Source organism: Alligator sinensis, unplaced genomic scaffold, assembly GCF_000455745.1.
Source record: "Alligator sinensis unplaced genomic scaffold, ASM45574v1 scaffold560_1, whole genome shotgun sequence".
Classification (NCBI taxonomy): domain Eukaryota; kingdom Metazoa; phylum Chordata; order Crocodylia; family Alligatoridae; genus Alligator; species Alligator sinensis.
The window spans coordinates 3,907,964-3,920,137 of record NW_005841837.1 but is presented as its reverse complement, the minus strand read 5'-3'; the positions used below and the strand labels follow the sequence as shown (position 1 = coordinate 3,920,137).

The 12,174-nt window shown below is 43.2% G+C and overlaps 1 long non-coding RNA gene across 1 annotated transcript in view; it reads right to left on the bottom strand.

Moving 5' to 3' along the window:
* Positions 1-1,734: 1,734 nt before the first annotated feature.
* Positions 1,735-12,174, bottom strand: part of LOC102385808 — a 69,987-nt gene continuing 59,547 nt past the window's right edge. Inside the window, exon 3 of the long non-coding RNA XR_322856.1 lies at positions 1,735-1,981. This is a non-coding gene — a long non-coding RNA (uncharacterized LOC102385808). The remainder of the gene's footprint in view (positions 1,982-12,174) is intronic.

The window sequence follows — 12,174 nt, the reverse complement described above, 5'->3', positions numbered from 1 at the left end:
ATAACTTCAGAGGCACTCTGCAGCGTGCTCAAAGCTCTTCGACTTGGGCGGAAGTCGCACGGAATTTTAAACGGCCAGCGAGCCAATTACTAGCCGCCACGTGTGAATAATTTAGCACTGGCCAATAGCGGGGCACAAATTTACATCCGAATAGCGGGAACTCTTTGCACCATGCATTTCTGTGCTGCAAAGAAGAAATGCATCCTGCAAAGGAAACTGTAAATTGGCGGGAACTCTCTCCTGCACGCGGGCTCTCAATTGCAGCAGAACACTCTGCCGTGCAAAGAAGCTCTCATGTGGCCAGGAAATTCCATAGTGCCGAGCCACAAAAATCACTGGGTTGTGACACAGAGTAGCACCTGCTCATTTCACAGCTAACCTTCCCTGATGGCCATTCCACTATCTGCCACCTGTGGACGTGCTGGGTAGCAGCACAGTTCTGCCCCACAGATCCTCTTAATACTATTATGGGGTACAAAGTTTCTTAATTTTTGCCTTTAAGATGATGAAGGCAGACTAAATTACTTGCCCAAAGTCACTCAAATTATGACAGACAACACCGAGCTTGGGTCTCCTGATGGGAGATCTCCTAGATGGGGATCTACCATCCATTCCACTATGCTTTCCTTCCTATGCTTAGCACCACCATTCTGGAAGATAATGAATGCTTTTAATCAGTACTTCATGCTAGTCCATCTTATTTTAAAATAATATAGTCACCCAGACCAGCTGTACAATTGACACAAATAATTTGAGCTCTTCAAATTGCCATTTAGATTTAACATAATTTTCCCCCCATATCTACTCATTTGCAAAATGGTTTAAAGTAAGGTAATATTTTGTGGTAATGGGAACCATATGAACTTATATCTGCCGTTAGTAAAAAATAGCAAGATGACCATTGCAGTCAAATGAAAAGGCTAGCAAAGAATACAGGGAATGTGTGTGCATGAAAAATAAGAAATTACAATGAAGAGAAAGACTGAGGAGCTTTCAGATAGTATAGGATTTGTCAAGAAAACCTGTGGGAGTTAGATGTATTTGGGTGGTGTATGGGCCCTAACTTCATTATTGCAATTATGTTGGCAACAATTCCAATAGTTGGGGTACCCACAAATAACAACAGCTTTCTGCAGCCCAGTTTGCACCATAATAACAACTCTCTAACTAACTGGTGGGAAAAAAACATTTCTGGCCTACAGTGAAGAACTGGTTAATTATTGAAATGACATCTTAGACCAGTGATCCTCAACCAGGTACCATGGCACCTTGGGTGCCTTGAGATTTTTTTTTCAAGAGAATTACAGGGTGCAGCACAATATTAGCACTATTAGGTGTGCAAATATGATTTACAAGCTAAACCCAAAGATTTCCAATAGGAATTCATGGTATTAAAATCATCTTCACCTGTCATGGTTCTTTGCAACAAGAATTGTTCTATTATTTTTCATTAGTTAAAATTGATTGAAAACCAAGTGCCGGCATTTTCTTAGGGGTACCTTGATTCTAACCAGGAGTACCTTGAGTGTAAAAAGGGTGAGAAAAAGGGCTTTATTAATTTTCACCAGAATTCACACTAAGAACGTGTAAGACCTTGGGTAATTACTATGTGAGAGAAGCAAGGCAAAAAGTTTAATGGCTGTGATGTGACTTCACTGTTACAATGTGCCACAAGCTTCAGATCAGCAAACAAACAAAAAAAAAAATTACTGGTTCACTATTGTTGATCTTACATTTCCGTTTTAATTAACCTTCCTTATGCAGCTGAATAAGCTGTGGAATGCAGAGCAGTATATTTAAAAGTTCTGGGAGATATCCTTGGCTGTTGCAAAGTAGAATAGCTCCTTTGTCTTTGCTGGAGTGATGCAGGATAACATGTTAGGAACTAGTCATTCATTAAAAGAAGATACTTTCTGCTTCTAGCAAGATTGGTTGGATGATGTACCAAATCAGGAGGCAGCCCAGCATCCTGGATCAAAATCTAGATCACAGTAAATAGAGTGAATCACTTTTTTTTCCAGGATTCACATTTTCACATAAATAACATTTTCTAAAAACAACATATTTTCTAGCTTGTTCTCAATCAAGCCCATAGTTATTAAAAAGGAAATGTATTCATTAATGTGTGCAGGATCAGGTTCATTGTTTTGAAAGTTTTCTGAGCTGCATGAACATGCAAGGTCTAAAATAAACCTTGTTAACTTATTAACATATCATTAGCATTATTATCAACTTACTGTACAAAACAGCAAATTAAACTAAAAGTCACGGGACATACGGGACAAAGTGTGGTTTTCCTGAATACTACAAGCAATTAGGGGCATGCAAAATGGGCTTTATTTGACTGAGATTCGGCCCAAATTGGGGACAGTGATTCGATTAATTGATTCACTGTCCCCAATTTGATTTGGATGAATCAAAATCTGAAGATTAGATGCTGATTTGGAGAATCAGCTATTTGGCCAGAGACACAGCTTTAAATGTTTTTTCTACATACCTTGAGGCACCAGGCATGGCTCCTGAGTGCTGAGATGGTGGGGCAGATGGAGTATCCCACAGGAGCATTTGGGGGGGGGGGGGGGGCGCCCCAGCATCCTTGGTGGCGGACCCAGAAGTGGACCAGAAATACTTCCGGTCCACTTCTGGGTCTACCACCAACTGTGCCGACCCTGGTTTGGCGATTGGCTGTGGGGGGCCCCCAGATCCTCCCACAAATCCAGGAGGCACCAGTTGCCAAGCTGGGAAGATGCAGGGAGGGGGGCCCAACGTGCTCCCTGGCAGACCCACGAATAGACCAGAAGTGCTTCTAGTCCACCTCTGGGTCTGCTGCCAAGCATGCTGGGGAGCCCTCCACACTCCTGTGGGATGCTCCATCCACCCCAGCATCTCAGCATTCATGAGCTGCCAGGTACCTTGAAGTATGTAGAAAAAACATTTAAAGTCCGAATCGCCGAATCTTTCCGAATCCATTTGGAGAGTTCTGATTCAATTCAGTCTCCTAATTCAATTCAGATTCAGAGATGCACCCACCAAATTGGGCTGAATCTCTGCCGAATTGAAATCAGAAACTGAAGCTTTGCACAGCCTTATAAGCAATTATACTTAATGATACATTATACTGACAGAGTCTGTGTCATTGCACATATACCATAGAGAATGCAGAACCAGACCCTTGGCCTGCCTTAAAAATCCTTCAGCCATGCAAAATGAACTGAAAGCTTCCTTAATGGGCCACCGTTGATTCCCTTGCCATCTTTGTGCTAGCAAACTAGCTTAGTCAGCAACACACTACGCTTTCCCTTATTTCAGCAGAGGGGGTATTTCAGGGTAGGCAGTCATGGCAGGAGTGTATTGCATTCTGGGAATGCTGTGCTGATGGAACTGTCTATAGGAGCCCCATCCAGCTGGCATCAGATAAAGCAGTCCCTGTGGCTATTCTCACTTGGCTGGGGACTGGTTTCTAGCCAGCTCTAGATTCAGAAGAAGCATGAGCTCAGCACAGCTGAATATTGAGCCCATAATGCTGAAAAGAAATATTCCAAGAAAGAATATACAAAACACAGAAAAATGGTTATCAAAGTTTAACTTTGGGTATTATGCCATAAAATGAGCTCTATATAACATTTAGTTAAAACCAAATACCAGTGGGATTATAAATCCTTTGCCTTGAAGTGTAGCATGTTGGCTTGAAGTATAAATGCTATTATGGAAGAGTTATTTCATTGCATGACAATTGAAATAAATGTTGTGGAAGCATTTACATATGTTCCTTTGGATGTTACTATTACCCTTGCTTTGATCGGATACAAGCAAGATACTTTCCATAACTTTTAAAAATCACTTCTAAACCTTTTTTTTATTAATTCCTTTAACACAATCTGTTTCCTTCCTGTGATCAATCTCTCTCTCGCTCACTCTCTCCCCCCTACACACCAAGTATATTTAGAAACACATTCCCAAAAAACACCAGCATTCTGTTCCAGGATCTCACATGGTCTGATTTTTGTCCTGCAAAGCATTATTTCCTTAAAAATTGTTAAAGATTACATGGACTCTAAAAACAGATTGGGAACAAAGGAAGAAAGTTAAGACATGTTTTGTGTAGATTTTTATAGAAGTGAATCCCAAAGATCGACTTAGACTATAAGTTCTTTGGAAATAGCCAACAATTAGCCCAACAAATAACTGTTTAATTTTTTTTTTTTTTTCTTAAAAAGTGTTCTTCAAGGGGAATTAGATTTTTTCACAAAAGAGATGTTTTCATGAAAAGGTGCCCAATGTTGGTTCTTCAGTACGAAAGCAAAAGAATTTGAAGGAAAATTGTTGCTGAAAATAAAAATAGTTTTCATCATCAAGGTCTGTGGGCTTGGAAAAAATCTTTTTCCCAACTAGATCTAATATTAATCGCAATAATTAGCTGCTGCTTTCAGCTTATTCCAGGAACATGCCTGAAATATTCCAAGACAGCAGCTGACATCAGTTCACAAGGGTCAACATTTTTAACCATCTTGATTATAGTTTCTAATCTGAGTAGGTCTGAAAATATTTCTTATAGAACAAGTCTTTAAAAAAAAAAAAGAAAATGAAGTGGAAGTCAAGGGATTTTGGCCACATCCAGATATGCAGGCTTGTGTGGTTTGTGGCACCAGACACCTCTCTGTGGTGCCACAAACTGCACACGTGGAACATTAAAATGTGCCCCGTGCTGCAAATTTGCAGTGTGGGGGCAAACTTTACTACTTGGAAAAAAGCACCAGGAAAAAAAGTGGCACAGAGCACATGAAAAAGAGCGTGTACCAGAACAAGTGGAGGCTTAGCCCTCCAGTGAGACACTCTGGCTGCTGGTCAGAGCATCTCTACTGCCCCATTTGTGCAAGGCAGGAGCCAGGAGGAGCTAGGCAAGGGCAGTTTGACTAAAGCAGGACAAGGTGTCTGTCTGCAAACAAAGTGCATGTGCAGGAGCATGTGCTGAGCACAATGTAGCAGCACAAATTTGTGTCACTACTCGTGCCACTGCATATCTGGATGTGGTCTTTGTGGGAATACATTGATTCAATCAAAAGCTTTGATGGAAAGAGGCAGATTGCCTGTCCAGTCAGCCTGCCTCATTTTCTATCAGGTCTGGTTCTCCAGGTTGTCTGTTTTCCTAGGCCACTGATCTCCTCAAGGCTTTGATGCCCTGAGTAGCTTTCTTCTCGGACACTAAGCTCCAGGAGTCCCCCAGTAGCTGGCTACCAGCCAGCCAGTTCTGTGTCTTGAGACTCCACAGCCCACTTGGCAGACAGGCTTCGGATCCAGGACCCTCCAAGCTCTCAAGGTCCACAGGTCCCTTATCAATCTTTTCTGCAGCTCCTTTGGTAGTCAAGGTGCTGGGACAGGAAATTGCCAATGTTCACCTCAGAAGTATAGTTTTATGAAAAAGTCTTTGAGATGGAAAACTTTGTAACTTTGTATATTCTCCCTCCTCTCCCCTGCAGCCTCCCCCCAGTCAACGTAGAACATTGTCCCATCAGAAATTTGACATTTTCCACTATACGGAAACCCTGGTTTCTGAACAATCTGATTACCAGTTTTGACAGGTGACGGATGAACACCCTGCATTAGATTCCCACATTTACACCAAAACATGGGTAAAGGATTACCTAGTCTCTGTGATATGCCACTTGCTTGGAAAAAAAAAAAAAAAAGAATGGGAGAAAAATAGTTTAAACAATATATTTATATTCATCTGCAAGCAAGCTCTCATACTATTTAAATCAGTATTGTAGCTTGGCAAATTATTTGCAGCTAGTAATTTTTTCAATAATGTTAGTTTTTTCCACTCTGCAAAATGTGTGTAAACAAGCTTCAGTTTTAGTGAATGTATTAGTTATTTCAAATGTTTGGCTGTGTATTTGAATGGTCCATACTTCATTTAATGGCTTATCTGTGAGCTATTCATTTCAACTCTTGTCTTCCACTATTCATTAGTCACTGTCAATGGTGTGTGATCGGTCACATGGGATATTATTTCTCTCCTTGATTAAATGAGTAAGACTTTTCAAACAGGAGGTTGAAGTCAAACACATTTCAAAAACCTTGGAGACCATATCTAGCATGAAACAGCACATAAATATTCTTGTAGAAAAATAAACTGGAACAATCACTTACATGATTGTCTAAAATTAAAGGAAAGTTTGGACATTTTCTGTCACACATGCTTTTTCAGCAGAATATGTAGTTTTTCATTACAAATTTCTGCTTTCATAGAAGTCATACAGAAGTACGGTTGAAATGGACCTCCAAAGGTCATTTAGTCCAAACATCTGCCCGAGGAAGGATCATCCTTATCCAAACCATCCTATACAACCATAACCTAATCTCTAGAAAAGACTACCCTCAATCCTGAGACAACATAGACCTAACACGCTAACCTGCCACAAGTAAAGCACAGGAAAACACGGAAGGTTTCCATGGAAACTTAAGTTTCTGTTGAAAAACGGAATGATTTCAATTTAGAAATGCTGCATAACCTTATGGGCCACATCCACACAAGCGAAGATGTTTAGTTCCCCAGGGGCAAGAATCAGCGGCACACTGTGTGCTGTTGGCAGCTGTCCCTGGGGAATGCTTGTGCCATGCTCCCTCTGGGAGATCCCAGTGTCAAAAAAATTACCAGAAATAAAAGTGGTGTAGTGCACACTCCAGGAGCATGCACCAGCAGACAGAGGCTGGGTCCTCCAGGGAGATGCTCTGGCTACCAACCAGAGCGTCTCCTTTAGTTATCCTCCAGCTCCTTCAGCATGCCAGGAGATGGCAGGTATGGGGAAACAGCTGTTTCTCTGAAGCGGGGCATTTTGCCCCACACCAAACCCCATGTGCAGTGATGTGCACAGCAGCAAAAGGGAGTGGCACAAGTTTGTGCTGCTGCTATTTTTCCTATGGCAAATGCAAGCCCCTGCATGTGCATGTGGAGGTGCCCTTGTCTATTGGCCAGCCAGACTACATATCTCGATACGTAATGTGTCTGGATATCCTGCCGGTTATCCTGCCACTCGGATTCTGGCCAGCTCCAAGCAGCAGGTACTAGATAACTTTCCCTTCCCAGATCAGAGATCATAATGGGGATGTATTTGGCCTATAGAAGGACAAAAGGAGAAGGATATTCTATGTCAGCATTTATAAATTGAAATATTTTTATTTTTAGACACAATATTTTGGTTTTAGCATGAAATATCCGAGCATTTGACTTTCCATAGGACAAACTATATTTTCTGCACATTCCTCAATTTTTCATCTGTTCTGTTCATGAATACCACCAAAGCAAACTCATACTCTTTTTACTTGAATAAATGTTTGGAAATAGAACTGTATGAATCACTGAGTTTCAGTTCAATGGCTGAAGAAAAAAGATTGGAGAAGAAAATCACTTCAGATTCACCCACAATGAAAATTTTGGTTTGCTAGCCAACATAACTCCTCTTCTAATCCCTAGAAATTTTGTTTTGGATCTAATAAATTATTTTGTATGCCCCACCCCATAGTTTTGTTTCATTCTTACTGCTTTTAAATAAGGAAAAAATAGCTAAATTTCATTTTAAGTCATCATTTCAAAGTAAAAAAAAAAGAAAATGTCAAAGCAAAATGTTTTCCTGTACTGCGTTTCCCACCCCGCATCAACCTTTTGGCCTAAACTATTCACTGAATTTGATCCAAATTCTCAAATACATTTGATCAGTTTAGAACTGATTTTTGGTGACTGGTGGTGACAGTAGCAATGAAGAAACTATTTCTTTGAAAAAAAATCATATAGCTCTGTTCAAAAATACTTTTTTGAATGTTTGTCCATTTGTGCTCAACATCACTTTTTCGGCAAGGAAGAGCAGACAATCAAACACAGAGACCCTTACCCAAAGACCACTGAAGTCTACATAAAGAATTCAAGTGACATCACTGAGTATTGGATCAGGCCTTTAAATATCTGGAGTTGGAAAGATTCATCCTTTCTATTTGCCAATACTGACAACATCCATTTGAATCAAATATTCTTCACCCAAATTGACAGCAAATATCTGATCGGGGGGGAAAAAAAGTGTGTTTTCATTTAACTTGTATTGCTTAGGTCGTCTCTCTTGATTTACATCACATTGTGCTCTGCCAAGTTGGCATTTGCATTAGTTCAAAAAGTGAGTGCATCCAGTTGAAAGTTCTGAAACAATTAGAAACAGACCATGTTTTAAAAATATTTGGGAATTTGAAAATCCAAAGACGTCACTGATTGAACAACCTGCCTATTTCTTTGTTTTTCTTCAACTGTTGGTACCATTATCTTGATGACGACAACAACACTGACATAGTTTTTGCTATGGCACATAAGATCATGGGACTGAATCGCTGAATGACAGAGAGAAAGAGGCATTAAATTAACCAGTCTCCAGTGCATCATCATTGTTATTATTACAATCGTAAGAATCGCTAAAGATGTTAGTTTTGTGCATGAGAAATAGCCTAGAGCCAGTCAAAAATGTGTTCCATGCAGCTACTTTCTTTTTTAATATAGTATTTGGCAAATCTCAAAGTAGTGAGGTTCAGTCTGAATAAGAACCCAAAACTGCGTATGCAATCCACTTTTATTGGTGCCCCTTGGGTCTCAAAATTTTAAGTTGGAACACTCATGATTTCTCATGAGAATGCAATTACTTCCTGCTTCTGTTCAAGCCAGAAATATTCTGAGAACACTCTTCTTATATCATATCAGCACTTTTCCTTTTGTTCCCAACAATAAGGGTGTGTCTACACAAGGCTCTACATCACTACAGGGATGAGCTATAGTGATGCAACTCATTGCTATGATGATGTAATGTCAGCAGGCACAAACCGTGATGCTGATGCTACGTCGCTATAGTGATGAGCTACATCACCGTAGCTCATTGCTACGGTGACATAGGCCATGTATAGATGAAACGGGGTGTATGTGTGCATGACACTTTAAAGCAGGTTAAATGCTTTTGCACTGCTTTAATGGTGTCAGTGCTTGCACACGTCGGCAGCTTTTTGCGCATTAACTCCAGCCTCTGAAGGAAATTCAGCGGTGTAATACGCCTTAAATGAGTTGGGGCGCAGCAAGCCAAAAATCCTCCGAGTTTTAGTTTGCTGCCCCTTCAGCCATGGAGCAAAGCACTGGGCTCCGTGCAGCTCGGGGACTCTGTAGGAAGCCCATGCAGGCAGCCTGGCTGCAGCCTCAGAAGGCAGGCTCCGCCCAGGAAAAACGGCAAGCCTGATCTTTTTTTTCCCCCCCTGGAACCTGCCTGCCTGCCTGAGCTGCTCAGGGGCCTAGTGCTTCCTTCCACAGCTGTGGTGCCCCCCAGGACCACCGAGCCAGGTGCTGAAGGGCTAGTGCCACCAAGGTCGGGGGGCCACTGCTGCTGCGGAGGCAAGCACCAGTCTGTCCTCCCCCGCACAGCCCAGTGACCGCTCCAGCCCCCGGCAGCTCACCCTCCCCTCCCTGCCTTTGGAAAGGCAGGTAAGTTTGGGTGTGTGCACAACACAGGGGTTTAAAGGGCCCTAAATTGAAGCGGTGTTTTTAAAAACTCACCACTTCAATTTAGGGCCCCCGTTTCATCTACATATGCCCATAGTGTCTAAAAATAACTGTGCCACCAGAACTTCTCAGTACCAAATGTGCAAGTATGAAATGACTGTGCAGTACCAAATGCGCAGTCAAGGGTACATGTAGATGCACCCTAAGAGAATAACAAGTTTGGTGGAAGTTTTGGGTAGAGATTCAGAGAGGACCAAATAAAAGTTTCACTAGTTCAAACTGGCTTGTACATCTTTGGAACATTATTTGGGAATGTATATAATTTTAAATGTTTAGCTAGGGCCCAGCCTTGTAAGATTGTAAGCTTGCAGGATTGTAAACCCTGTATTTGTAGAGTTCGTGTCACAAAGCAAGATGTTCGGCTAAAGAGTTCTAGAACTTAAAAAAAAAAATAAAAATCTAACTTGATATCAAGTTAATTCCAGAATTTGGAGATAAATCAACTAGACTAATTAGTTCAAAATCCATTCATGGTTCCTGCCCTAGAGAAGAAGACAGTAACATTGGGAAATGGACACAAAATTCAAATGACGACTTGTCAGAGCTCAGGGCTGTCCCACTTGTAAATGTCTGGAGGCCACACACCCCCAGGCTACACCTTGCCTAAGCCTCCAGCAGGGGCCACATGTTGTGCAGGCTGCAACTAGTGCAAGCCACAGGCTGTCCAGGTTGCTTGCCATGTGGGTGCCCCAGACTCACCCTCAGTTCCCCAGACACGATTTGCTCCATGCAGGGACCCTGGGCTGCCATCTGTGCCGTGCTACCCTGAACTGTCCCCTGGGGTGGAGACAGAAAGTGCAAGCCAGAGAACGTATGGGGAGTCTGGATACCCTGGCTGCTGTTGCAGTCAGAGCAATGGGGAGAGCAGCAGCTCAGTGAGAGCTTGAGGTCCACAAACTAACCCATCAGTGGCCACCAATTGGACAGCCCTGTCTTAGCTTATGATGCTCTTCACTGGTGACTATAACAAGCAGAAAGAGGACTTGCTTGGTATATTCTTATACCAGGTACCTATAATAAGACTAAATGTAGGATTTGCAAAAAAACCCCAAAAAAACATCCTTCAATATGTGGCCTAATTATCTCCCATTGAAATCAGAGGATTTTACCGCTGACTTCAGTGGGAGAGCCAGTCAGTGGTGAACACTTTGGACAATCCAACTCCAGTAGCAGAACTACTCTGACTGCATCTCTATGCATGGAAAATCAGACACTGCATATATCTGTCTGTGAAGGAATCCCAGAATGAAGAGCTTAGAGCCAGACTTTGCCAACTTCAAGGGTTAAAGTCACCCTCCCTCCCATCCTGCCCCATGTGTACTTTCAAAACTTCCCCAGCTCTGTGGTTCCTGTGATTGAAGGCAACTTAGAACTTTCCTGCTCTTGCCACCAGACGTGTCACCTGATGGTGGAAGAAGAATCAAAATTGGAGTGCTTTTCTTCGCACAGTTTTTTTTAAGGCAGTGGGACATGGCAGCGAAGCAATCTCTTTGGCTTCCAATGCTCCCACTTTTGAGAGGAAAACAGCAGTCTTGATCCTGCTGCTGATATATGCTTATACTGAATCCAAGCTGCAAAGACTCCACAAGGACTTGAAGAATCTGGCCCTATTAAACAACTAAAAACATACATGTCTAGTGCTTATTTCCCGTTTTGAGGGCATCCTTGATGTGGGGATAAAAATGCTCCTTTCCTCCCACCCTCTCTCAATCTTGACTGAAAGCCTCCAAGACAGGAACCATTCCTTGCTTTATATTTGTGCAGGTTCTACCAGTCTCTGTTGACACCTATGGCCATGTCCAGATGAAGTGAAATGTGTAGTATGTGGCACTGCAGACCCATCTACAGTGCCACACACTGCACATTCAGGCATTCCTTGCACTGCTGCCTTGCAGTGCTGGGGTGTTTTTTGACCCCAAGTTATCCCACACTCAAAAAAAACTCCATGCCCAAACAACGCAGGGGAGCACACATGGCAGTAGTCACACCACCCAAAACCAGAGCCTGGCCAGCTGGAGCCACACACCAGCTGCTGGCCAGGCCCCCAGCTGCAGAAGTGACAGCTGCAGCTCCCCGAGGCCCCCAGGGCTCCAGATAAGGCTGCTGGGTAGGGTTACCATATTTTGAGTTCCAAAAAAAAGGACACCTACTGGGAGCAGGGGTGCCCCTCACTCCCAACCCATCACCCGCTGGCACTGCCAGTGCCCCACACTCCCAACCCACAGCCCCCCACCCCTCCCGGTGCCCCTCACTTGCAAGCCACAGCCTCCCCAGCCCTGCTGGTTGTGCCTCACAGTCCTGACCCACAGCCTCCTGCTCCCTGAAGCCACCCCCATCCCAATTAGGCCAGAGTACAGCGACTGTGGCAGCTCCAACTTGTGTGGGTGGCAATGGAATGATTCTTGCCCTGGCAGGAGCTGGAGGGAGGAAGAGGGGAGGACTGTGGCATGTCCCACCCTGGGCTGGGGCTCCTGCATCATGTCAGGTGGTCTGGCCATGGCTCCACCTCAGGCAGTCTCTCCTTGGAGCACCCCCTGCTTGAGCATAGACACCGGTCCCAGAACCACTGGCCCAGCCACAGTTCCCCACTGCCC